Source organism: Trichosurus vulpecula, chromosome 3, assembly GCF_011100635.1.
Source record: "Trichosurus vulpecula isolate mTriVul1 chromosome 3, mTriVul1.pri, whole genome shotgun sequence".
NCBI lineage: Eukaryota > Metazoa > Chordata > Mammalia > Diprotodontia > Phalangeridae > Trichosurus > Trichosurus vulpecula.
In genome coordinates, this window is record NC_050575.1 from 43878602 (window position 1) to 43903777 (window position 25176).

Genomic DNA, 25176 nt, shown 5'->3' on the forward strand with positions numbered 1-25176 from the left:
AACCAAAAGATAAACGAAAGGGGTGGGAGGGTAAGAGATAGGAAAGACTGATTTTGGGGAGGAGATTTAAAGTTATTTGCTTCTGATTAGGTGGGATACTCATGCTTTTATTCCTTGTTATTTTACCCATGTGATGCCTAGAGAGCTTTCTTTGTTAAAAGGTTCTCAGAACCGGATAAAACTAATTTACTGGAAGGTGAAATGATCCAGAAAGTAAAGGGACTCTGTCTGATGTTCAGACACTAGGAACTGTGAGTTTACTGGCCAGAGTTTCCAGCACCCAAGTTCTAGGCTAAAATTCAAGGCTTCTGAAGAGAGCACTGGTGCTAATGGATTTGGATGAAACGACATTTTAATGAAAACTGTCTTTTGTAATGAGCTTTTAATTAGGTCTGTTTGGTTCCTGACCTCTCCCCTCCCCCAAATAGGCCACTCCTCAAATCACTGCATGTCTAAACCACAGGTTAGATAAACAGAGCCTGTGAACAGACAGAATTCTCCCAGCATGCTTCAGGCTGAGCTGCCTTTGGTACCACACCACACCCCTTCAGTCTTTTTCTTCTTGCTCTTCCTATTCTACCACTCTCCAAAATACCACTGCAAATATATATGTATATATACATATATGAATATATACACATATGCTCCTTAAAGATTACATTAGAAATACTAGCATTTTGCACAGCCAAAATTCATTTGTAGATACACACGGGCAAATCCAGTTTTAAAGAAATACACCATAAAATGTATTTCCTTGAAGAAAAACAAAATCTAGCTTCTATACTTCTCCAGAAAATGAATTAATGAAATGAATAATGTAAAATCTTGCCTATTTCTCACCCCCAAACAAACAGAAACTACTATAGTTCTGTGATGGGAACAAGCAGGCAACACCTACACATGGACCTATAGGACCCTAGACCACTTTTGTGGGTTCACATATTCTGGCTTAGCTATGAAGAGCATGATGCTTTGACCCCTGAGTGATCCCTTGGTCCCTAGAGAAGGGGGACAGCTAAGGGGTAGAGTTTTATTAAAGCTGTGTCAAAGAGTATTGACTACTGAACTAGAATGACCTGCCTACTCAGACCTTAAAAGAATTAACTGTCACTCTCTGATCCTCTCCAGAATGTTAGTCATACAACCATCTCTCTCTGAGGCTTCCTGTAAAATCCCTTATAGGAATCTCTGGCAGTTATAGCAACTTTAAACACACATGCTTCATAGGTGAGCCTGGGTCAGAATCTCAATCCTCTGGTCACCTCTTCAATTTTGAGTTTCTCTCCTTAAGCTTAGGTGCCCAAAAGTTCCCAGAGGGATCCACCTACAGTTATAGTAACACTTCTTGGAGAAGACAAACCAGGATAGGACAAGAACTCCTTGGCCAGGCTTAAGAGAAGGCAATTCCCTTGAGGGAACTGTTCAAATAATGCAACACTGGGGCAGAGGTGAAATGTCTATTCAGCCATCCTACAAAATGATAAATGTTTTTGATGTTTTAAGTATCAATCAAGTATGAGTAGAGTATTATAGTAATTATAAGTAACCACTCCGTGGGTTTGTTTGTTTTTTTTTAGTTCTTGTCAATTCAGTCTGTGAGACTTTTGCATTTCAAATATTTCTTTGGTTTTGGAAATAAATAACTCTCCTATACCTAAACTATATTGTATATTGAGTACCCTCTGTATGAGCCAAAGCTAAGCTTTTCAAAACTGATTCTTCCTAGGCCCCCAAGGATGGAGTATAAATACATAGAGAGATCAAGAAAGCAAGCCTGAACACTCCTTTGGGAGCCAGGCTCTGCTAAGACCAAAGTTTGTCCATACACGGGGATCCAAAGCAAAGGCTCTTTTAGAGAGAATGCTTGAGCATCCTTGTCCCCCATTACAATCCAACTCTAGTGGTGTAATAGTAATTTTTTTAAGGAAAAAAAGTATGCACTAAACACTTAATTAATCTACATTATTAACATTTTCTCCATCACTTTCTGTCTAGACAATCAACAAAATAATAAATTTTGTCCAATTTGTAGCATTTGCCAATTTCCTAGGTATAAATGCACACACTGAGAATTTAACATCCATCCAGTTAAAACTGGCTCCAGCACTCCCCTGATCCAGTAATAGTTTTGAGCTAATAATACCTTCTGACAAGGTCCTTTTTTGGTCAGAAGTGTTTATGAAGAGTGATTGGAGCGATATGCTGGGAGTTTGCAGGCCTAAGTTTTACTTTTAGTATTCACTCACATTGAGTACCTCAGTCTCTCCTTCAAAAGAAAAGCAAAATTTGTTCTTAAAGCAAATTGAATGCCTGCATCAAATACTAACTAGAGAGTGGATGAAAAAGGTCTGAAATCTCAAACTTAGCTTCTAGAGCATAAACGTGGACTTCCTCTAATATGTGTTGTTTGTTTAACAAGAAACATTGAGGCTCCATGCAAACATTTTTGGTCACTCACAGCAAGTTTCAACTACACCATAGGGGCTTATGTTTCTCACTTGTCATGCCTCACTTTATAGATAATTATACTCTATATTTCTATATCCCTTTTATCCAGGATCTCAAATTGTGTATAGATGTTAATAAAGTTTTTCCATCCTAGGACATAATAATATTTCTGAAAATAACTACTTCAGAATATTTATTTCAGAGCATAAATACTTTATTCTAGAAAGATAATTGTTCTAATCACGAAAGATATGGAAGCACAGAGCAGCTAAATCACTTGTCCAACAAGTAAACTGCAGTGCCTTGTGTAACAACAATAATGATACCCACGATGTTTTTCCAAGTAATTAGCAAAGTGAAGTCATGAATTATAACAGAAATACCAGATAATACAGAAATATATAATAAGAAGATGTAGATTTGAGTCTCACAGCAAGCCATCTGCTTGCTACTTGTATCACCTCAAGCAAGTCACTTCATTTCTCTAACTCCATTTCCTTATTTGTATAATGGGCCCAATAATGCTCATACCACCTATTTCACAAGGGGTTTTGTGAGTATCAAATGTGGCAATGAATAGAAGTTTTTTTGTTTGCTTTTTTTTTAACTCTAAAGTTCTACTGTAATCATTCCATGACACAGAGTTAACCTAGGGCAACTATCTTAGAAATACATGCCCTTGCTTACAAGTGAGATTTACTGACAGTGTGTCTAGATCATTGCAAATCTTTCCCAACACTAGGGGGAAAACCCTCAAGATATGTTGATCGCTGCTGGTGAATCCATAGCATCATCTTCATGTACTAGGAACTATATGAAAGGGACAATACATATATTCCCTGCAGAAGACAAGCAATTCTAAAATAGAACAAACACTACTGATTTTTACAGTGGTAAACCTCAAACATACTAAGTATAGTGTGTGTCACGGAATACACTGTTGGAAAAGATCCCGCTGTTAAATGGCCTTCCCAAGTCACACACAGAGACACATACTTCTTTGTGTTCTGTTGGACTCAAGTTATAAAACAGTGAAATACTAACTTCAAGATAGACAAATGATTTTATTTTTTCCGTGCCTTACTCCCCAAGTTGTCTTTATCATATCTTTGTCTAATTGTTTATCACAGTGCTTTTTTTCCACATTCATTTTAAAAAGAAAGAAAGCAAGCCATTTGAGAGACAAATTAGGATTAACATTGTTGGCAAAAAAATCAGAGGGCCTTCCACAGCTCCCTGCCTTTTCAAGAAAACTGAACAGCAGAGGTTCTCTTAAGACAAGCACCAAGCAGATTTGAACTCAAGTTTTATATCCTCTTGTTGAATTCATTTTCAGTTTGCTCATCTGTAAGATCAGGAATATCTGTCCATGCTCTGTTCAAAATTAATGATGATCTTGTAAACCAGTGGACCCACAAATATTCCTTAGCACTTACTATACCCAGCACTTTTTTCTGACACAAAAAAACGTGGTGCCTACTGTCAAAGGGCATAATGTGGTTATTAGAACTAATATACAAAAGGATCTTCAAGTACTCTAATTATGTAGTATAAGCCGTAGCTACAATTAGTTTGATGTAAGCAAAGATTAATTTAGAATACAGTAGTCAAGATTTGAGCAGGTTTTTAAATGATTTGGATAAGTAAAAAGAAGATAGGACAAGACAGTTATGGGTAGGGAACAGGAAAGCTAGCAGGAGCTAAGGACTAATATATAAATTAACACCACTTATGCCATGAACAGTGAGGAAACCCATATGACTGGAATAAAAGTTCTGTTTTAGGAGTAGTTCGAAATCATATTGAATCAGGCAGAGAGGGGGTAGATTATAGAGAATCTTAAAGGCATGCGGAAGAGTATAGATTAAGAAGTAAAGACAAAGGGTTTTTTAAAACTTATATGGAAAAAGAAAGAAATAATTTTAGATGCTAATGTACTGTGCATTCTAAATGTGGAATTATAAGCAGCTTCTCAAGTATCTTTAAGAATATTTGTGAGGGACCTACAATGGCACATTTTCAGGCTGACCACCTGCCAATGTTCTAGCAAACCATAATTTATGGGATATAAAGTATTAATCTCATTTTTTAAAAAAATCTATGATGTGAATCTTACCTTCATATTTAGTATAGATCACTTCAATTCCATATTATCAACAAGTATTCATTGCCTACCTCCAGTTCTCCTAGCACTGTACCAGGGATGTGGAATTTTACAAAATATTACACTTTCCAGGAGAGATCTAGTCTTTGAGCTTATCCCATTACAATTATATGAATAAGAGAACATGACATAACATTCCAGGGTGAGATTCCTCAAACCCCTACCTCAAAGAATAAGATGTAAGATTACCATTCTTTATTTTTCCTAGTAACTAAGTGTCCTGGCAACTGTTTGACACAAGAATCAGAAAAGAAAGGTCTTGCCTCTAAAGTCCTTGACAGTGTTCAACATCAGAAACTGATATGATTTAATCAGTAGGAATGACATTAAGGAGAAAGATTGCTATCTGCTTTGTGCTGAACTCTAAAACCAATGGGACTTTTCCATCTGACTAGTAGCTGAAACATTCCATATGTATTATCTCCCCTGTTAAAATATGAGCTCCTTAAGAGCAGGAACAGGCTTACTTTTTATTTCTGTCCCCTCAATCCTAGCACAGTGGGTGCGTGGAATGTTCAGGAATGACTAGCAACTCTGGTGTGAGGGTTTGCTGTGCCTTTTTCAGGGCCACTCATCCACCTTTGGTGTCCACTTGTCACCCAACAATCATCTGTGGCTCCAAGAAGCTATAGCATGTGCAGTGGCCACATGGCAGTAAAGCATCTCAGCAGATTGGCTAAATCAGATAGAGGGTAACTGACAAGCCTCAAATTCATTGATGAGATAGGGGGATGTCTACCCCAAGCATGTGAAGACTTTCCCCAGTAGAATGGATGGATGAGAACAAGGCAGCTGAAGCAGGTACTGTGGAGTGCTTAGAACTTGGTCAGACATTGAAGATGCCAAGGTCATCCACAGGGCCATTGACAGTTATCTTGACTTTTATCTTGCTATTGGACTTCAATGACTGTGGAAGAGAGAGTGAAGCTGACAACTTTGTGGACCTCTGCCTTACTTAAATCCAATTCACTAGCCAATCAGGATGTCAATCACTATCCACTCTTTTACTATTTCCCAACCTGGAGTCGAGCCTTCCAAATTTGCATTGGACTGATCAGCCACAACAGAACACCCTGATCCCAACATCATGACATCATTGGTCCTCTTCTAAAAGGAAGAATGAACAACAACTTTGTACATAGTTATCACTTACTAAATTCTTTATTCATTCATTCATTCCAATTGACTATGGAATATGGCATAAAGACATTTCTCCTGACAGCTATGCTAGAAAGTGGCCAAAAATAATATCTTGAACTCAAGAATAAGAATATTCATCCTTACGATTCATTAGAAAGAAGAAGAGAAGCAATAACTTCAGGCTCTCCCCAAGTAGAAAAGGCATAGAATGTGCCAAACTGAACTGGTAGAATAGATTTCCTCATCTGAGAGTTTTCTGTGTCAGTGTAATCACAAAAGACATTTGGTTGTAAACTGATAGAAATTCTACAGAATCATACCTTTGTCATTAAATGATTATGTGACACAAGTACCATCATTAGTCAATCAGCCAACTGACAAACATTTCTTAAACAACTTCTATGTGAACAACACTTTCATTTATTCATTCATTCAATAAACATGTATTAAGTATCTATTATGTGCCAGGCACTTTGGAAGAATATGTGGGAAATGTACAATTAATTTCCATTTTCTTTTATTGAAGAGTATGCTTTTTTTCTCTCTTATTTTTTTTGAGGGGGGAAGGCAGGGCAATTGGGGTTAAGTGACTTGCCCAAGGTCACGCAGCTAGTAAGTGTCTCAAGTGTCTCAGGCAGGGTTTGAAATCAGTTCCTCCTGACTCCAGGGCTGGTGCTCTACTTGCTGTGCCACCTAGCTGCCACTGAAGAGTATTCTTGATTGGATATTGCTGAAGAGAAGACTCTAATATCTTCTATTCTTGCCAAAAGATATCCTGATTTCATGATTAGTTATAGTCAGTATAACAAAAGACTAGGCAATAATAGTAGATTTCCATACAATAGAATTACAGACTGGCTATCACACACACACACACACACACACACACACACACACACACACCCCAAACAGGCCTCTAGCACTACTCTATTATGCCATGTGCTGTAAAGAACTCTAGGTTATAGATGCTAACAGAAGAGGAAATGGAAATGCATAATTTGAAATATTAAATGATCAAAAATCATTTCAGTTTATTTTTGGAATTCATTATTTGAGATTATCAGTTGTTAATTTACTTTGAGGGTTGATTGAAGTTACCTTATGTATGATAGTAGTATGATAGAGTGGAAAAAATAACACCTCTGAAGGTAAAAGTCCGGTATTCAAATTATGCCTCTGACATGTATGGCTACGTGACCTTGGGCAAGTCGTAACTTTGGGCCTCAGTTTCCTCAGTTGTGAAATATGATAAATGGCTTCTGCGATTCTTTTAAACTCTAGATTTATGAACCTATAATCTCTTTGAGCCTGTTTCTTATCTTAAAGTGAAATTAGAGCTACTATTACACAGGGCTGTTGTGAAGCTCTAATGAAATAATTTATGTCAAGTACTTTGCAAACTTTTAATTATTATTCTTTGCTAAGCAGATGCAGACTGGGTGTTAGGCAAAGAAAGTGCAAAGGGGAAAACCTTCTTGAAGCCATTGAAACCAATTCACTTAACCTCTCTAGACCTGTTTCTTCACTGATAATATGATGTTGGGTTAAAGTATTTCAAAGTCTTCTCCAGCGCTACCATCCTCCTGTTTTATTATTAAAAATTGAATGATACTTATATAAAATTTTATTTTCCTATAACTGGGCTTCCCCACTAAGCATGGGTGTTTGCATGCTGCTGATGGTGCAGCAGACACAGCTCTGGATTGACAGAGAGATGGCTAAGATCAATGTTGTCTACTCACACAAGTGAGGGAGTTGTCAGAGGTGCTTGGGAAGGTGACATGTGCGGTTTGATATACTCCATGGTAGAGACACATGGAGAAAAATTTTGGAAGTTGTAGACATTTAGAGGAAACTGGCTCCTCAACATGTCCCTAATTTCTAACTTGCCCCACATCAGACTTCAGAAAGTCAACTCCTCTGGTGAAATTTGAGCCAAAATTTCGTCTCCCTTCCGGCTAAAAGAGCTTGCTGCTGGGCCATCGCCAGTCATCTTGACTTGTGTCTTGCCACTAGACTCTGATGATTCTGGAGGAGAGAGTGAGGCTGATGGCTTTGCACAGCTCTGCCTCACTTAATCTAATTCACTTGCAAGTCAAGACATCACCTTCCTGATGTCATTGGTCCCCTTCAAGAATGAAAGACAAAGAACAAACAACAAAAAGTTTATCATTCTTGTTTATTCTCTGCTATATTATACTCTGTAGAACTTCTCTGTTTCTGTTTATTGTTTATGAAGATAAATGGGTTCAGTTGCTGTTTGTTTTTCGTGATGATCTTTTGTGTAACCAGCATTGGATGGGAATAGGCAAAGCTGGCAAATAAGCTAAGGGCTACCTTTCTCCTTAAGAATCACTAGGGAAGTTTTTCTTCGGAACTCATTGTACCCCTAGACCAGCAATATTGAGGGATGAGAGGATGAAGATGGATATAAATCTAGCTCAATATACTATTGAAGATAAGCAATGGAGGAAGCAAGGGTCCAGCCATGGCTTTCCTCCTGCATCCCTCCAGGGAGGAAAATTATTCCAAAGATTCCAGAGGTAGGAACCCATGAACCATTTAAATAACAGGTAGCTGTATATATTCTCCAAAGCATGTCTTTCATTTCTTTTTCCTAGACCTATGAATTCACCAGTATCGAGAACTCTCTGTGCTCATGAGATCAGGATCTGCTCTTCAATGTATATTGCTAGAGTTGCATGGAGACAGTGAGAGATTAAGTAATTTTCAAGTGTCACCCATCCAAAATGTACTGGACTTGAACTCAGATCTCTTGACTTTAAAGTTAGATCTCTCTCCAGTAGGCTAAGCTATCTTCCAAAGACAAATGTAGATAATTAAGGTAGTTTTTAGTTTTTACTATATTCGTTTATACTTGTTTATAAATGTTTGTTTATATATTGTTTTGTTTATATTTCTTCTAAAGGATACAATGCTGTGTACCTAATATAGTCATACTCAGGACTTACTATGCTAAGTGCTGAGGCTACAAAAAAAGTCCCTGCCCTCAAAGAGCTTACAATTTAATGAGGGAAGACTATACACAAAAGGAAGCTGAAAAATGGAGAGTGGAAAAACCCAGTGGGTGCATGATATAATGGTAGAGTTAAAATTCAAAGAGTGCAACTGGTAGGAAATGAAGAATCGGTTGAGTTGAGTTTCTGAGTCCTCTTAAAATAGAAGCTATGAGAGGAGTCTTTGCTCCTCCTTCCCAGCCCTCTAATCAGAGAGGCAGAGGCAATTAAGGGTACTGACGGTATGAGTACCAAAGCTGATGCATTCCCTACGGCAATGAATTTTGAGCTTTTCTCTGGGGCAGAAGGAAGGGGTGGAGAAATGATGATGGTGGAGTCAAATCTAAAGAGTGCAGATGGTGGGAAATGAAAGGCAGAGCCCAGCTTTATCAATCACTCCTTGCTCTTACATCTCAGTGTGGTATTGTAAACTGCTTAGCTCAATCCCTTGTTTATAGTAGGTGCTTATATTTGTGTCTTTCCTTCCTTCTATCCAAAATGACCCTCAGTGTTTTACAAATATTATCTCATTTGACCTTCACAAATCAAACTGTACCTAACTTCTGTAGGAGGTAGGTGCTGTTATTATCATATGTAAATATCCTTGATAGCAGAAAATCAAGAATCAAGACACCTGTAAGTTCTATACGAATTTCTAGAAAGTGTATCTCAAGTCAGTTTTACAAATATTGTATGAGTATTATCAGTGAATCCAGTTATACATAGAGTGAAAGTGTCATGTAGTAGGGAGGGAAGAAAAGCATGATAGCATAAGTGTTATTTCTAATTGGTGGTTTTTAGCTACAAGAATTTTGTTTCCTGAAATGGAAAAAAAGTATTAAATAATATTAATCATTGGGGGTTCAGAGCATAAGCCTGATCTGCTTACTTACTAATTTACTCTTTTCCAAGCATAATCAACCCTCTCTACTCCCATTCCAACTCATTTCCCCCTCTCCCAGTTGTAGCTTCAACTAAGGAATATTCTAGGTTTTACAAGACCACTCCCATCTTGTCTGGTTTCATGCACTTTACAATTCTTAACCTTCACTACCCACATAATTTCTATCCATCTCCTACTTTCGATCCAGGGCTAAGTGAGTGGGCAAGAAGTAGATTGGAAATTTTATTTTTGAGGAAGCAGTGGTGAAAGTTATCTTTCTTATATCTTTGTTTTTTGAATTCAAAATTTGTATTCACCTACTGTGCTTTGAAATGAATATGTAATTTTTGAATTCAAAAACAAAAGTAATTTTTAAAAATCTCAGTCCAATTAATTTTATCAATCACTTGCCATTATTAAATCTTGTGTGAAGTATTCCAGGACCATCACCCATTTTACCCACACATTGTGTTAGATGAGACAGACAGTAATGCCCATGTCTCTCCGGAATAGCTATTGCCCATGCAGCAAGGATATCCATGAAGAGTAAGGATCTCGCTTTGCTAAGTATCTGCTTATTTGTCTCTATCTGAAATGGTTGGTTAAGGTCACAAATTAAAAACTACACCACAGCATAGCACATTTCATAAAAGGGCCATCCTTCAGGAAACTAGCCCCAGGATTGGTATTTTGACCTGCTGTAATATTAGTTAAGGTGTGACCTTTCTGCTGTTTTCCTCTTTTGGAGCACCTTATTTTATCAAGTGCCTTGATGAGTCCAGCCTTGTGTTTCTTTGATTAAATTAGGAGTCTTTGATGACCTCCTTGCCTCAAGGGAAAGCATGGTTTGCATGGGTTTGAGTCCCATGCTTGTGACACTTTTAGGTCACATGGGTTTGAGTCACACATTGTGATGCCCTTTGACCTTGAACAAGATATATAAACCCAGGTTGGCATTCTCCCTTGGGGCTCTCCGTCACTGGAAGAGTGGCCTGGGACTCTGGGCAGCCATTTTAAAAGCCTCCCCAGCTTGTAATATAGATGTTGATGCTTTCCTGGTAACTATGATTGTGATTTGGTCTGTTTATATTGTGTATGTTTGTAGTTTGTTTGTATTTGCTGAGAAGTTCAGGTTGCTGGTTTTTTCTCCTGAACTAAGTGAATGATATTTGTATGTTGGATTAAAGTAGGATTGCTAACCCCTTAACGTTACTTTCCTTAATAAAGTAGATCTAAAGAACCTATGTTAGCAGCCCTTCTGTATGCTGGTTGTTTGGGGTTTTACACAGCCACAGTAGCCAGTAGCCAAATTGTTGCTATACCCTGCTCATTTTACATAGCAAAAATCTGAGGCCCTCAAAAGATTAAAAAGCTTGCCAAAGTTCATATTGCGAGTTAATAGCAGACCTGAGACTGGAAAGTCATCTGATGCCCTGTTCAGTGCAGAGGATAATATGATTCCTGACCAGTTAAGAAAACCTTCTGAGATGGGTTGCTGCATAAGATGGTCAAGAGAGACAGAGAGCTGAACATGGTAGATTAGAGATTGTGTTGGAGACAGAGTCATGTGAAGAAGCCAGTACCCATTATGTCTTATGATTCCCAATGCCTACAACCCTAGAGAATGCATTCCTCCTTTGGTGAGATGAGATAGCTCTACCTTTCCTTGGGAGAACTGAGATCTTACCTTGCTCCCAGCTAATTTACTACAGTCCATTTTCTATTCTAATATATTTAATTCCCCCATTTTTTTGTATACTCCTTATATTGATTTAAAAAAAAGTTTATTAGCTCTTCATGATGATCTTTGGTATGACCAGCATTTGGTGAGAGGGAGCTAGGCTGGTCATAATAATCTAAATGTTACCCTCTGCTTAGAGCAATCAAGGAAAGTGAACCCTTTTTCCTACCCCTAGACTACCAATATTAGATGTGTGATAAATAGATATAATTCTAGCCCAATAACCGTCTTGAATATAGGAAAATGTAGGAGAGACCACCCAGTCATGATTGGCCCTATATCCCACCTCAGGTAGAATACTAGGAGTGCTGGCATGACTTTCCTCTTACTCTTCACAAAGGGAAGAACTTGAAGTCTTCTTTAGAGATGTGGATAGACAGACTCCAAATCAGATATCTATCCACACTGATCCAGTCATATCTATATTAGATGAGCTCCACAGGTTTTAAATATAATTGTATTAGTCTGGCATACCCATCTATTAAATGAATTCAGGTTAAGCAAAAGCAAAGTGCTTTAAAGTGAATATAAAGTCTTTCTTTCTGAAAATAAAATGATAAATGCTATAGTGGTTCATAGAAGGCTCTCATCTGTCATTGATTGTGATTCAAACAATCAATCAATACTTATTAAGCATTTACTATGTCCAATAGAATGCACCTGAAGGGCAAGGGCTATTTTGTTTATCTATATCTCTGGAAACTAGCACAGTCCCTCATACAAGGTAGATGCTTGATAATATTTTTTTTTTAATCCAGTAGAATAGGTACCATGAATGAATACAAGAAAAGAATAAACAATGATCTTGTCAATGACTATTTCCCATCAGGCAGGATACTAGTACTAGGGACAACAAAGACAATACTTTTCAGCCACTATACTCAAGGAGTTTACATATTGTGGGTAGCAGCATCTCTTCATAAGTATCTACAAAATATGCACAAAGTAAATTCAAAAAGTTGATTGTTTGTATGTTTTTGTTGGGAATAAAGCTCCAGCACCTAGGAGATCAAGAAAGACCTCACTAAAAGGAAAATGGTTTGGCTGAGATTTAGTGAAGGTTAGGGGTTCCAAGAGGGAGGAGATCCAAGTGAAGGCATTACAATAGGGGGCAAGGAAGGGGTTGAGGGGAAGACAGAATCTGCAGAGGCACAAAACCAAGAGATAGAATATCTTAAGTGAGGGGCAGGAAGTAGGCTACCCTAGCTTAGATGCACAAAGCAGAATAATATGTAAGGAGTCAAGAAGGTAGACTGAAGTGAGGTTGTATAAAAAGCTCAAATGCTAAATAAACAAGTTTGATATTCTTCTCAGCAACAACAGGAATCCACTGGAACTTCTAGAAATAAGGAATGACATAGTCTGAATATGCTTTAGCAATATCATTTAGCAGTGATGTGGACTTTGGAGAGTGGATAGACTGGAATCAGAGGGACCAATCAGCAGTCTGTGATAATCCATAGAGGTGATAGAAGCCTGAACAAGGTGTGGTGGCCTTGAATAAAGGGGAAGATAAAAAAGATGTTGAAAAGTTAGATTCAGTAATGGGAGTGAAAGAGAATAAAGAGGCAAGGTTGTAAACCTAGATGACAAGAAGGATGGTGGCATCCTCAAAAAAATAGGAAAGTTCAGCAGAGAAATGGGTTTTTGGGAAAAAAAAAGAATCAATTCTTCCATCTATGTGAGAATGTTATATTTGTTTTTATCAAGTTCAAAATAATCCAAAAAATTGTTTAAGCAAGACGTTCTGATTTGAACATGTTGATCTGTTATCCATACACTTTACAACTTAGTTGAAGATATGAGGTTTGATGCACAAGGGGAAAAAAAGAATGCACTGTGTGTGGTGAAACTCCCTGGAAACCCTTCCCATCTCTCTCTCCCCTTTTCCCCATTACCATCTCTGATTCCTCCTCTTTTCTCCTCTCCTCCCATCTACCCCAACTATCTTCTCTTGAATCCTTTGATTCTCTTGAATCATGCCTTGCCAAACCCAAGCCTGAATTTCACTGTAGGTATCCTCTCTTATTCACACACTGAGTGGAGCAGGAGGAAGTCACAAAACTGTGCTAACTGGATCAACTATAAATTTATTTGATTTAATTTCAACTGGGTTCTCAGTGCAGCAAGGCAATCTCTCATCCTTAATCAATATTCTATCCCAGTACAGCAAGAAAATCCTTCTACTCCTCCTAAATCAATATTCATTCCATTTACCACACCAGCTGTTCCAAATCTCCCCATCTCTACTCAAGTCTCCCATGGCACTTCTCCTCCACTCTCTCAACTGAGGACTTTAACTTCATACTTCCAAAAATATTGAGGCCATTCACTAAGAACTTCTCCTTTTCTCATTCTCAACTTATACATCAAAAGCCCTAGTACCCACTAGTACCTCAATCTTGGATGAAGAGATGGCCCTTCTTGCCAAGGCCAATCCCTCTGCATTCATCCTTGATCCTCTTCCTTCTGATCTTCTTCAGCAGATAGCCCCCAACATCAACCCTACTCTTTCTCTAATAACCAATCTCTCCATCCCCATGCTTATAAGTCTACTGAGGTCATCTTTAAAAAACAAAACAAAACTCAACCTTCACTTAATCCTGTCATCTCTGCTAATAATTGTCTAAATATTGTCCTCCCTAATATAATTATTGTCTTAATATTGTCCTTCCCTGTCAGCTAAATTCCTTGAAAAAGTCATTTATAGTGCCTCCACTTCTACTTTCACTGTCTTCTAAACTTTCTGCATTCTGGCTTTCAATTTCATCATTTCTCTGAAACTGCTTTCTCCAAAGTTAATAATGATTTCTTAGTTGCCAAATATATTAGCCTTTTCTCAGTCCTCATCCCTCTTCCTCTCTCTGTAGCATTTGGTCTTCTAGATACTCTCTCCTCCTGGTTTTTGGGATAGTGTTCTATCTTACTGCTTTTTCCCTTTTATTAGACTGCTCCTTCTCAGTCTTCTTTGCTAGATACTCATCCATGATAAGCCTACTAACTATGGCTATCTTCCAAGGTTCTGTCCTTCTCTCTCTTCTCTTTTTTTGTCTATATTTTTTCACTTTGCAATTTTAATCACTAATATAGATTCCCCAGATGTGGATAGTCAGCACTAATCTCTTTTCTAAGCTCCAGTCTTTCAGACATCTAAAATTGGATGATCCCGCAGATCAAATAATATTTCCACTACCTTTCCCAGTCCCCCAAGAGATTGGTAGCTTCTCTTCTATGTTTAACTTCCAACTACTCTGTTATATCTTGTATGTTCCTTTCATTTACATATTATCTCCCCCATTTGAAAGTAAGCTTCTTGTGGGCAAGGACTATTTCTGTCTTTTGGCATACTTATCTTTACTGTCTGTTCTGGACTGGGCCTGACTCAGGAAAGTTTGCTGGTAGCTTGCATATTGGAAAGAAAGGAAAGGTTCATAAGTCATTCAACATTTAACAAAAGAAAATTTAATTAGTCATAGAAAGAGAAGTATATTAAACAAGAATTCATTAAGGACAACTCAAGTTGATTTATAGAATCAAGGGACAGTTTTTGAGAAGAAGGGATAGGCATATTGGAAGCATTTTGGAAGCACCCAGTAAATAACTGGGTTATTTTGAAGAGTAATAAGAATAGAGATGATAGAGGGGGCAATCTGCTGGAGAAGATGAGAAGGAATGAGATCACTTACACCTGTAGAGGGGTTTGCCTTGGCAAAGAAAAGAAATACATCTTCATATCAGACAATTGATAAACATTTATCCAACTCCTATTGTGGGGCAGAGCCAAGATGGCTGAGTAAAAGCAGGGACTTGCTTGAGCTCTCCCCCACATACCTCCGAACACCTGTAAAAATTGACTCTAAACAAATTCTAGAGCTACATAACCCAGGAAATGACAGAGTGAAACAAGTCTCCAGCCCAAGACCACCTGGATGGTACTGGGAAGGGTCTATTGCACCCTGCTCATAGTGGAGCACATGGGTGTGCCCACACAGACCAGGCCAGAGCAGACTGGGTGGAATAGGCCTCAGGGCACTAAATCACTGAATTGTAGCAGTTTCCAGACTTCTCAACTCACAACAGCAAAGACAACTTAGCAGGTCAGTGGGAAAACCAGTTGGACCTGGATGAGAGAAGGGGGTGGATCTGGGCCCAGCCCCAGGGCAGTGGAGGTGGCTGCTGTACCAGAAGCAGCAGCAGCAACGGCAGCAGTAGCCACTGCTGCTTCTGGAAGCTCCAGACCCACAGACAGTGGGGGGAATCAAGCAGCTGATTGGAGCTGGGGTGTAGGGATCTCTTTGCTGGCATTGAGGCAAGATTTTCTTGCTTTGCCCTGCTTGGATCTGGGTCACAGTCCTGGGTGGCAGTCCTGGGGTGAGAAGGAGTGGTGGTGTGGCAGAGCTTGTGGTGGCTGGGGAGAGGGTGTCCTCCTAGAAGTTCCAAGGCAGAAAACAATGCTTGAGGTCACTCACAGACCAGAGCACAGGCCAGGAGAGGAATAAACACTCTCCTTGGATCATATCACCTCAGAAAAAATGAAAATTCCAGAGTTCCCAGGTCAAGGAGAAAATATTGCAAGCAACTAGAAAGAAACAATTTGAGTATTGTGGAAACACAGACAAGATCTAGCAGATTCTACATTAAGGGACTGAAGGGCTTGGAATATGATATTCTGGAGCTCAAAGGAGCTAGGATTAAAACCAAGAATCATCTACCCCAGAAAACTGAGTATAATACTCAGGTGAAAAATGTATTTTCAATGAAATAGAGGACTTTCAAGAATTCTTGATGAAAAGACCAGAGATAATAGAAAATCTGACTTTCAAATACAAGAATGAAGAGAAAGCATGAAAAGGGAAATAGGAAAGAAAAATCATAAGGGACTTATTAAAGTTGGGCTGTTTACACTGCTACATGGAAAGATATTTGTAACCCATGAAACCTTTCTCAGTATTTGGGTAGTTGAAGAGAATATGTGTGTGTGTGTGTGTGTGTGTGGTGTGTGTTGTGTTGGATAGAGGGCACAGGATGAGTTGGATATGAAGTGATGATATCTAAAGAATAAAATTAAGGGGTGAGAGGAATATACTGGGAGAAGGAGAAAGGGAAAGATACAATGGGGCAAATTATCTCATGTCAAAGAGGCAAGAAAAAGCTGTTGTAATGGAAGGGAAAAGGGTGGAGGTGAAAGGGAATGAGTGAACTTTACTCTAATCAGATTTAACTTAAGGAGGGAATAATGTATACACTCAATAGGGTATCTTACCCTACAGGAAAGTAGGGGAGAAGGGGATAAGGGGAGAGTGATAGAAGGAGGACAGATTCGGGGAGGGGATAGTTAGAAGCAAACACTTTTGAAAAGGGACAGGGTCAGAGGAGAAAATTGAATAAAGGAGGATGGATAGGATGGAGGGAAATACAGTTAATCTTTCACAACATGACTATTATGAAAGTGTTTTGCGTAACTACACATGTACAGCCTATATTGAATTGCTTGCCTTCTCAAGGGGGGGTGGGTGGGGAGGGAAAAGGGAGGAAATTTGAAAACTCAGAGTTCTAAAAACAAATGTTAAAAATTGTTTTTACATGCAACTGGGAAATAAGATATACAGGCAATGGGATATAGAACTTTATCTTACCTACAAGGAAGTAAGGGGAAAAGGGATGGGGGAAGAATGGGGTGATAGAATGGAGGTCAGATTGGGGAAAGGGGCAATCAGAATACATACCATCTTGGGGTGAGGAGAGATGGGGAGAAAATTTGTAGCTCAAAATCTTGTGGAAATGAATGTTGAAAACTAAAAATAAGTAAATTAAGCTTAAAAAAAGGGAAAAAAAACTCCTACTGTGTGCCAGGTACATTTTTAAGTGATAGGGCACAAAAAGGCAAAAGACAATAAGGGAGAGAGCAAGCAAACAAATATGTGCAAAGAGGTATATATGGGGAAAGTAGGAAATATTAAGAGGAAGGCATTAGAATTACAAGGGGAAGGATTCCCGCAGAAAGTGAAATTTTAGTTGGAACCTGAAGGAAGCCAGGGAAGACAGAGGCAGAGATGAGGAAGGAGAGCATTGCAGATGTGGAAGATTGCCAGAGAAATGCCAGGAGCCAACATGTTTATTCTCAGACCAACAGGAGGCCAGTGTCACTGGATCAAAGAGTAAGGGGTGAGGGGAGAATGGGCATGGTATGAGGTGTAAGATGACGAAAAGGTGGAACAGTTGGTTATAAAGGGCTTTGAATGCTGAACAGAGGATTTTGTATTTGATTCTGGAGATAATAGGAGCCACTAGAATTTATTGAGTATGGAGATGACATGGTTGGACTTATACTTAGGAAAGCCATGTTGATGCTGAATGGAGGATGGACTGGAATAGAAAGAGACTTGTGACAGTCCGACCAACAGCAGGCTATTGCAATAGTCCAGATGTGAGGTGATAAGAACCTGCACCAGGGTGGTGGCAGCAACAATGGAGAGAAGGGATTATATCTGATATATCAGGGGTGAGAGATAGTGATGAGTCAAGGATGGTGCCTAGGTTGCAAGCCTAAGGGACTGTACCCTCAACAGTAATAGGTAAGTTAACAAAGGGGAAATATACAAGTTCAGTTTCAGACATATTGAATTTAAGATATCCACTGGACATCCAGTTTGAGATGCCTAAAAGTCAGTTGAAGATGCAAAATTAGAAATCAGCAGAGAGGTTAGGGCTTAATTTCTTTGGTAAAATATGAGTAGGTTTCTCAGTTAAGAGAATGGAGGGGCTGAGAACAGTGGAGGATTGAAGAGGGACGAAAAAATGTTGTGTTTGGAAGGGAGAGAATCAAGTTAGGGTGCATTGAGGACCCACGTGAAATTACATAATAAACTGTAGTGGTCCCAAGTCAGCAAAATTTTGTGATTTTCTTCAGCTTAAAAAGAAGTATACATATTCATCAGTTGTATCCAGCACCTTTCCAAAATTGACTATTAGGGCACAAAAATTTCACTTGTTTGTGAACAAAAGCAGAAGTACGCAATACTTCTTTTATAGACTACAATGCAACAAAAATTTTATTTAATAGAGAGCTGATCAAGAATGATTAAAAATTAACTAGAGAGTAAATAGCTTAGTGCTAAAGAAAGTTAAAGCAAAGACCAAATCAGAGACAATAGTTAATTTCATTAAAGGCAATGGTACAATGAAACAGATAGCTAGATCAAGAAGAGAACTATAAGAGAAGAAACTATAGACCAATATCCCTAATCTACACTGACACAAAAATTTTAAATAAAATATTAGGAAAGGTTCTGCAACAACTTATCAAAAAGATCATACACCATGACCAAGCTGGATTTATACCAAGAATATAAGGTTTTTTAATATTAAGAGAACAATTAATCATATTTATAACAAAAACAACAATAAGCATATGATTATTTCAATGGACAGAAAAAGCTTTTGACAAGTTACAATACACATTCCATTTAAAAAAACACTAAAAGACATAGAAATAAATTAATCTGCCTAATCTGCCTAAAACCAAGAGAGGCACTATACATAATAGAAATAAACTAGAGTTCTTACCAATAAGATCTAGAGTACAGTAAAGCTATTCATTATCACAATTACTATTTAAGGCAGTACTTGAAATTCTAGCAATAATTATAAGGCAATAAAGAGAAACTGGGGGAATAAGTGTAGGCAAAAAGGAAACAAAATTATTGCTATTTGCAATGATATGTTGATGATGTATTGGTTTAGTTAGAGTACCCTTAGAGAGTAAACTAAAAACTAATTAAAACAATATGAGCAAAATTTTGGAATATATAATGAAACATCAGCATTTCTGCATACTAAAAATAAAACCTATCAAGGAGAAGAAAAAATATAAATTACATATAAAATAACTACAAAATGAATAAAATGCTTGAAAGTCAAGGGAAATAAAGACAGACCTAAATTATTTGGAGAAATATTAATTGCTTATGGGAAAGACTAATCATATCTAATAAAAATAATACTACCTCAACTAATTTATTTATTCAGTGCTATAAAATCAAACTACCAAAGGATTACTTTATAGAGCTAAATACTTATACTAATAATTTATCCTAAGGAGCAAGAGGTCAGGATTCTCAAAGGAAATAATGAAATATAGTAGGAAGGAAATGAACCTAGCAATAGCAGACCACAAATTATGCTACAAAACAATAATCATCAAAATGCTTTGATAATAGTTAAGAAACAGAGACATATCAGTGGGCTATATTAAGTATGTAAATATGGAGAAGCTAATGAGCACAGTATTTGATAAGCCCAATGATCTCAGCTATTCAAGTAAAAACCCACTATTTGACAAAAAAAATTTCTGGGAAAATTGTACAGAAGCCTGACAGGAATAAGATATAGATCAACTCTGTAGACTATATACCAAGATAAGCTCAGAGTAAATACATGACAGTCATAATGGGTGACAGCATAAACAAATTAGAGGAACAAAGAAGAAAATACCTTTCAGATCTATTGTTGGTAGAAGATTTCATGACCAAATAAAAGAGAGAGAAGTTCACAGAAGATAAAATAAACAATTTTGATTATATAAAATTAAAAAGTTACATTCATATGCTACAACTTAGAAATGGAGAAGATATGGACTTCATAATAACCTGGAAAAACCTACACAATATAATGCTGAGTGAGTGGAGCAGAACTAGGAAAACATTATACACAGCCACAGATATATTGATTCTGTGATGACTAACCTTGATAGACCTCGCTCTTCTCAGCAATACAAGGTTCAAAGACAACTCCAAAGGACTCATGATGGAGAATACTATCTACATCCAGAGAAAGAACTAAGGAGTTTGAATGCAGATTGAGGCGAACTGTTTGCTCTCCTTTTTTTTCTTTTGTTTTTTTTTTTCTCTTTTGTTTTGTGTGTGTGTGTGTGTGTGTGTGTGTGTGTGTGTGTGTGTGTGTTTGTTTCTTCTTTCTCATGATTCATTCCATTGGTCATAATTCTTCTTTACAACTTGACTATTGTGTAAATAAGTTCAATGCGAAGTTATATGTAGAAGATATATCGGATTCCTTGTTGTCCTGGGGAGGGACGGGGGGAAGAAAATCTGGAACTCAAAATCATGCGGAACTGAGTGTTATAAAGTAAAAATAAAAAATCTTAATTAAAAAAATTAAAAATTATATTTGTAACATACAAAACTAAGGCAGCTAAAATTAGAAGGGAAGCATTTAACTGGGGAAAAATCAGACAAATTTCTCTGATAAAGATCTAATTTTCAATATAAATAGGGAATTGATTCAAAGTTATATGAATGAATCTTTCAATAGTTGATATGAAAAGGCAGTTTTCAGAGGAAGAAGCCCAAGCCATGAATAGCCATGTGAAAAAATTCTCCAAATGACTAGTATTTGGAGAAATGCATATTAAAGCAATTCTGATGTTCTACTTCCCTCCTATCAGACTGCCAAAAGTGACAAAAAATGAAAGAGAGAAGAAAAGAAGGAAGGAAGGAAGGAAGGAAGGAAGGAAGGAAGGAAGGAAGGAAGGAAGGAAGGAAGGAAAGAAGGAAGGAAGAAGAAAGAGAGAGAGAGAGAGAGAGCAATGTTGAAGGAGCTGTGAGAAAACATATATTAATGCACTGTTGGATCATCTAGAGTACACTCTCACAAATATACAAAACATCTATGGAAAGAGTAGGTGCAAACTTCAAGTGTAATGGAAGTAGGCACACAAATAAGGAACACAAATGGCAAAGGCAACTCATAACTCTAAATTGCAGGGACTTCATTTTTATTCTCTTCTCTTGTAGTCCTCATGCAGCTTAATAGCCAGGGCTACTTCTCTGTTTTGTTCATTTTTTTTGAGTCCTGGTATCATAGAACACACTCTGAAGCTACTTCCGGCCTCAAGTGACTATTTCACTATTCCTATATCTGTTTGGAGTATGTCTTTCTTCCTCTACATTCCATAGCAAATAGGAGAGGGAAGAGGAGATAAAATTCCTTCCTTTTCCCAGCAGCTGCTGGCTCTCTCTCTTCAACTGACTCAAAGTGACTAGACTCTGTCATGCAAGAGTCACTGTGGTTGTGGCCATTCTCTCTCTTCTCACCCTCAAGGAGCCCATCTGCTTTGTAACCCAGTCATGCAGTCCAGGCTAGGAAGAGTCCTATATAATGCTGATCATCTAGAAGAAGGATCAAGCACCTTTTATCTCACCTTTTGGCTTGTTACATTCCCACTCAGGTGTCCTGGGGGGAAATTACTTAAAGTTAAGCTATCTTCTCCAAAGGGAAGAAACAGAAAGGTCAATGTACAATATGAATCAGATATAGGACAAGTGCTTATTTCTTGTACCCTAAAGGAATGTTAAATACAAAAAGCTCTCACAAGTATGTATTGACAGCAAACTTAACAAGCAACAGCAACGACATTCCTAGTTACCCTGCCTTGGAGGCTGATTCTTAAAATGTTAACACTTGATGCAATTTGGGGGACTGATGAAAAGGCATGTTACATCTCATCTCAGCTCTGTACTCTCCAAATAATTCCCTCCAGAGACATGTCTTCCTACAATCAGTCTAGGGATTGAGTTCATCATTCTAGCTATGGTGTCCTTCTCTGATGCAGAAAATCATCCAGTTAGCTCTGATTGATGGACCCAAGATCTCCCAAATTCTTGATCTTACAGGGTTGTCTTCAAGATTGGACATGTTCAGTTCAACACTTCTATGGTGCCATCCATAATCACACAAAGAAACTCAATGCACAAGAGGCAGTCAAAGGGCCAGGATTAAGCTTGTCTCATTACAGTCTGAGAGTGATTGCCATTCTGTCAAGGTGGTGACCTTCTCCCTCTGCTCCTACCCCTGAGATGCATTCAAATGCTCCTGGTGTAATCTGCCACTGGGAAGAGAAGAGATAACTGAGGATGGGGCACTTTGTTTTAAAATTCATTATGTCATCATCTCTTCTTGCTCAGTGGCCAATAAGAGTATTACTCCATCATCCTCAAATCACTGTAGACATTTAGCCCTGAATCACACATGGCCAAAAGTATCCATGCACTTCATCATACAAAAAGCTCCTAAGCACTAAGTAAGCACTCGTGGTCAGGAAAAGCAGCTCTGTTTGCTTTGTTTTAGGAGCATCAAATTTTCTTATGCAGCATCTCCCAGAAGAAATTATTAACTGTAGCATTACATAAGAGATAAATGGCATTAAGCCAATTATAAAATACTTAAACTTTTTTGCATAGCCTGAGACGGACAACCAACCTCAAACCAAAGGAAATTTTAAACACTTAGTGCTCCAGATGGAATTTTCTCAAGTAGGAACAATATATTTAGGAAAAATATGATAAGGTTGGGACTGGCTACTTTGTAAGGGGGTTAAGTCACTAAAGATGCTGGGAGTTGTATTTCCTGCTGGCTTGAGAAGAAAGGGAGCTATTGTGGAAATGGAACTTAAAGGTGAAATTTTCCACTACAGCAGCAGTTTTTAAATCTCCCATAAAAGAAACCATAGAGAAGAGAGAGAAAGAGAAAGCAGCAGCACATTAAGGATAGTTTCTAGGACTAAGACTTGTAGAGACCAGAGTCTTTTCTTTTCTCTGGCTCGAAACTTGTCTTATTAAGGGAATCCATTAGGGAGTAACTGAATAAACTGCTGGAACAATACTAAATCTATTCCATTTCCTGTTTTCTCCCTCTGTTTACCATATGCAATGGGTAGCATGGCTGATTAATGTTTCTTTGCTATTTTTAATTTTGCTTACTGGCCATTTATGGTGAACACTGGTTTACTATACAAAGATAAAATCATTTTAATTGCATCCTGAATTTGTGTTTTGCTATAGAAAATGTCATAAAGTAGAGGATGGAGAAGGCTGTGAATAATTCATTATATCAAATATAATTTACTGAGAGATCACTCCCTTCTCAGATCAGAAATCAACAGATTGCTTGGTGGCTCAGAGAACTTTATTTGAAATATGTATTTTTAAGCTTTTTTTTTTTTGGCTTTGTAGAGAAATGAAGTCATGTACAACCTAAACCTTTGTCCTAGACTAAAATTCTCACAAGCTTATCTAATTATTTCCAAATAGACCAATTCACACCAGAGACCTTTTAGTTTATTTCAATTTCACACACACACGCATAAGAGAGATCGAGAAAGGGAATACAAAATAGTATGACAACGCAACTGGATCTAGTCAGGGGCTATAGGAGGCAAGAGGCCCGTGCGTAGTCCCAGGTCCTGAGTGAGGACACAGTGTACAGCCCTGTTTTTTCACAACACAAAAGGACAGATTTTGAGTAGAGGGTTGGGGGGTGGGGTGGGGAGCTAAAGAGAGAACAGTAGCAAGGACCTGCTCCAAAGAAATTTCATGTACCTCCTACTCTCCAGGAGAGCAGTTTAAGAACAACCTTAAGGATTCTGCCTGCGTCAGCGCGGCTGGTGGGAGCCTGAGGGCCGCGGTCGTGGGTCATGTGAAGAGAAAGAGCTTGTGTTGGAAGCCGATCCTCTAGATCTGAGCTCCCGGAGCCAGCCCCGGCCATGATGTGCTGCTATAGCAGTGCCAACGAGGACTCGGACCAGGATCGAGAGGAGCAGAAGCTACTTCTGGACCCCAGCAGTCCCCCAACCAAGACCCTAAATGGAGCAGAACCCGACTACTACAGCCTACCTGCAGCCCGTACAGATGAGCAGGCCCTGCTGTTTTCTACCCTTGCCAAGACAGCCAGCAACATCATTGATGTATCGGCAGCAGATTCCTAGGCCATGAAGCAGCATGAGTACATGGACCGAGCGAGACAATACAGTACCCACCTGGCTGTCCTGAGCAGTAGCTTGACTCACTGGAAGAAGCTGCCACCACTGCCATCACTCACCAGCCAGCCCCACCAAGTGCTTGCCCAGTGACCGTTCCCTCTGCAGATTTGCAGCACGTCTCCAGAATAGCTGCTTATGCCTATAGTGCACTTTCTCAGATCCGAGTCAACGCAAAAGAGGAGTTAGTCTTGCAGTTTGGCGTCCCGTGAGGATAATTTCTGGAGATCTCTCCCTTGTTCCTACCTTCCTTTCCCCTTATTTCTTCCTGCTTGTACAGAAACCTAACTTACTACCAATCACAGAGGAGAAATTACCACAGGAATCCAGAGATGTTTGGGGACCGCATGTTGATGCACAATAAGTTCCCAAGAAGCCTTTGTGCCATGTGGCCCTGGCTGAATACTTTGTGGGGAGGATCTATGATGGTTTTGCCACTTGGGGGGTAGGGGAGAGGCAGAGCTAGAGGAGTGGGAAGATAGGGATTTGGATATGAATTATGATTTCATGATTGGGGGTGGTGGGTAGGAAGAGATTTGTCTTCCTTGAGATCACCCTTCTGTGTTGGGGCTTGAACTGATATTAAGGGACTAAGAACTAAATTGGTTGTTTGTATTTCTCACACACAAAAAAAGAACATCCTCAAGAGTTAACTCCTAGAGGATGTCAGAGTAACTAAGGATACACTGTGTCTTTACAAACCCTGCTACTCCAAGGAAGTCTCAGAGTTACTTTTTTGTGCTGAGTTTTTAGAGATAGAAGATTATAAAGACCCTTTTTCAAAATAAAGAGTTCTAGTTCACAAAGAGGTCATAGCCCAAGCGACCATGGCAAAGCAAATTAGAATTTATCTTTGGAAGTTTTATGACCCTGTTTGGCTAAAATAAACATTTAGTAAAACAAGAACCCCACTCTGGAAGGTCATCAATCTACTGGACAAAAGCAAATTTA

General features: G+C 38.5%; 1 pseudogene; it reads left to right on the plus strand.

Moving 5' to 3' along the window:
* The first annotated feature begins 23952 nt into the window (after positions 1-23952).
* On the plus strand, positions 23953-24437 carry LOC118844973 (annotated as a pseudogene).
* Positions 24438-25176: the final 739 nt, after the last annotated feature.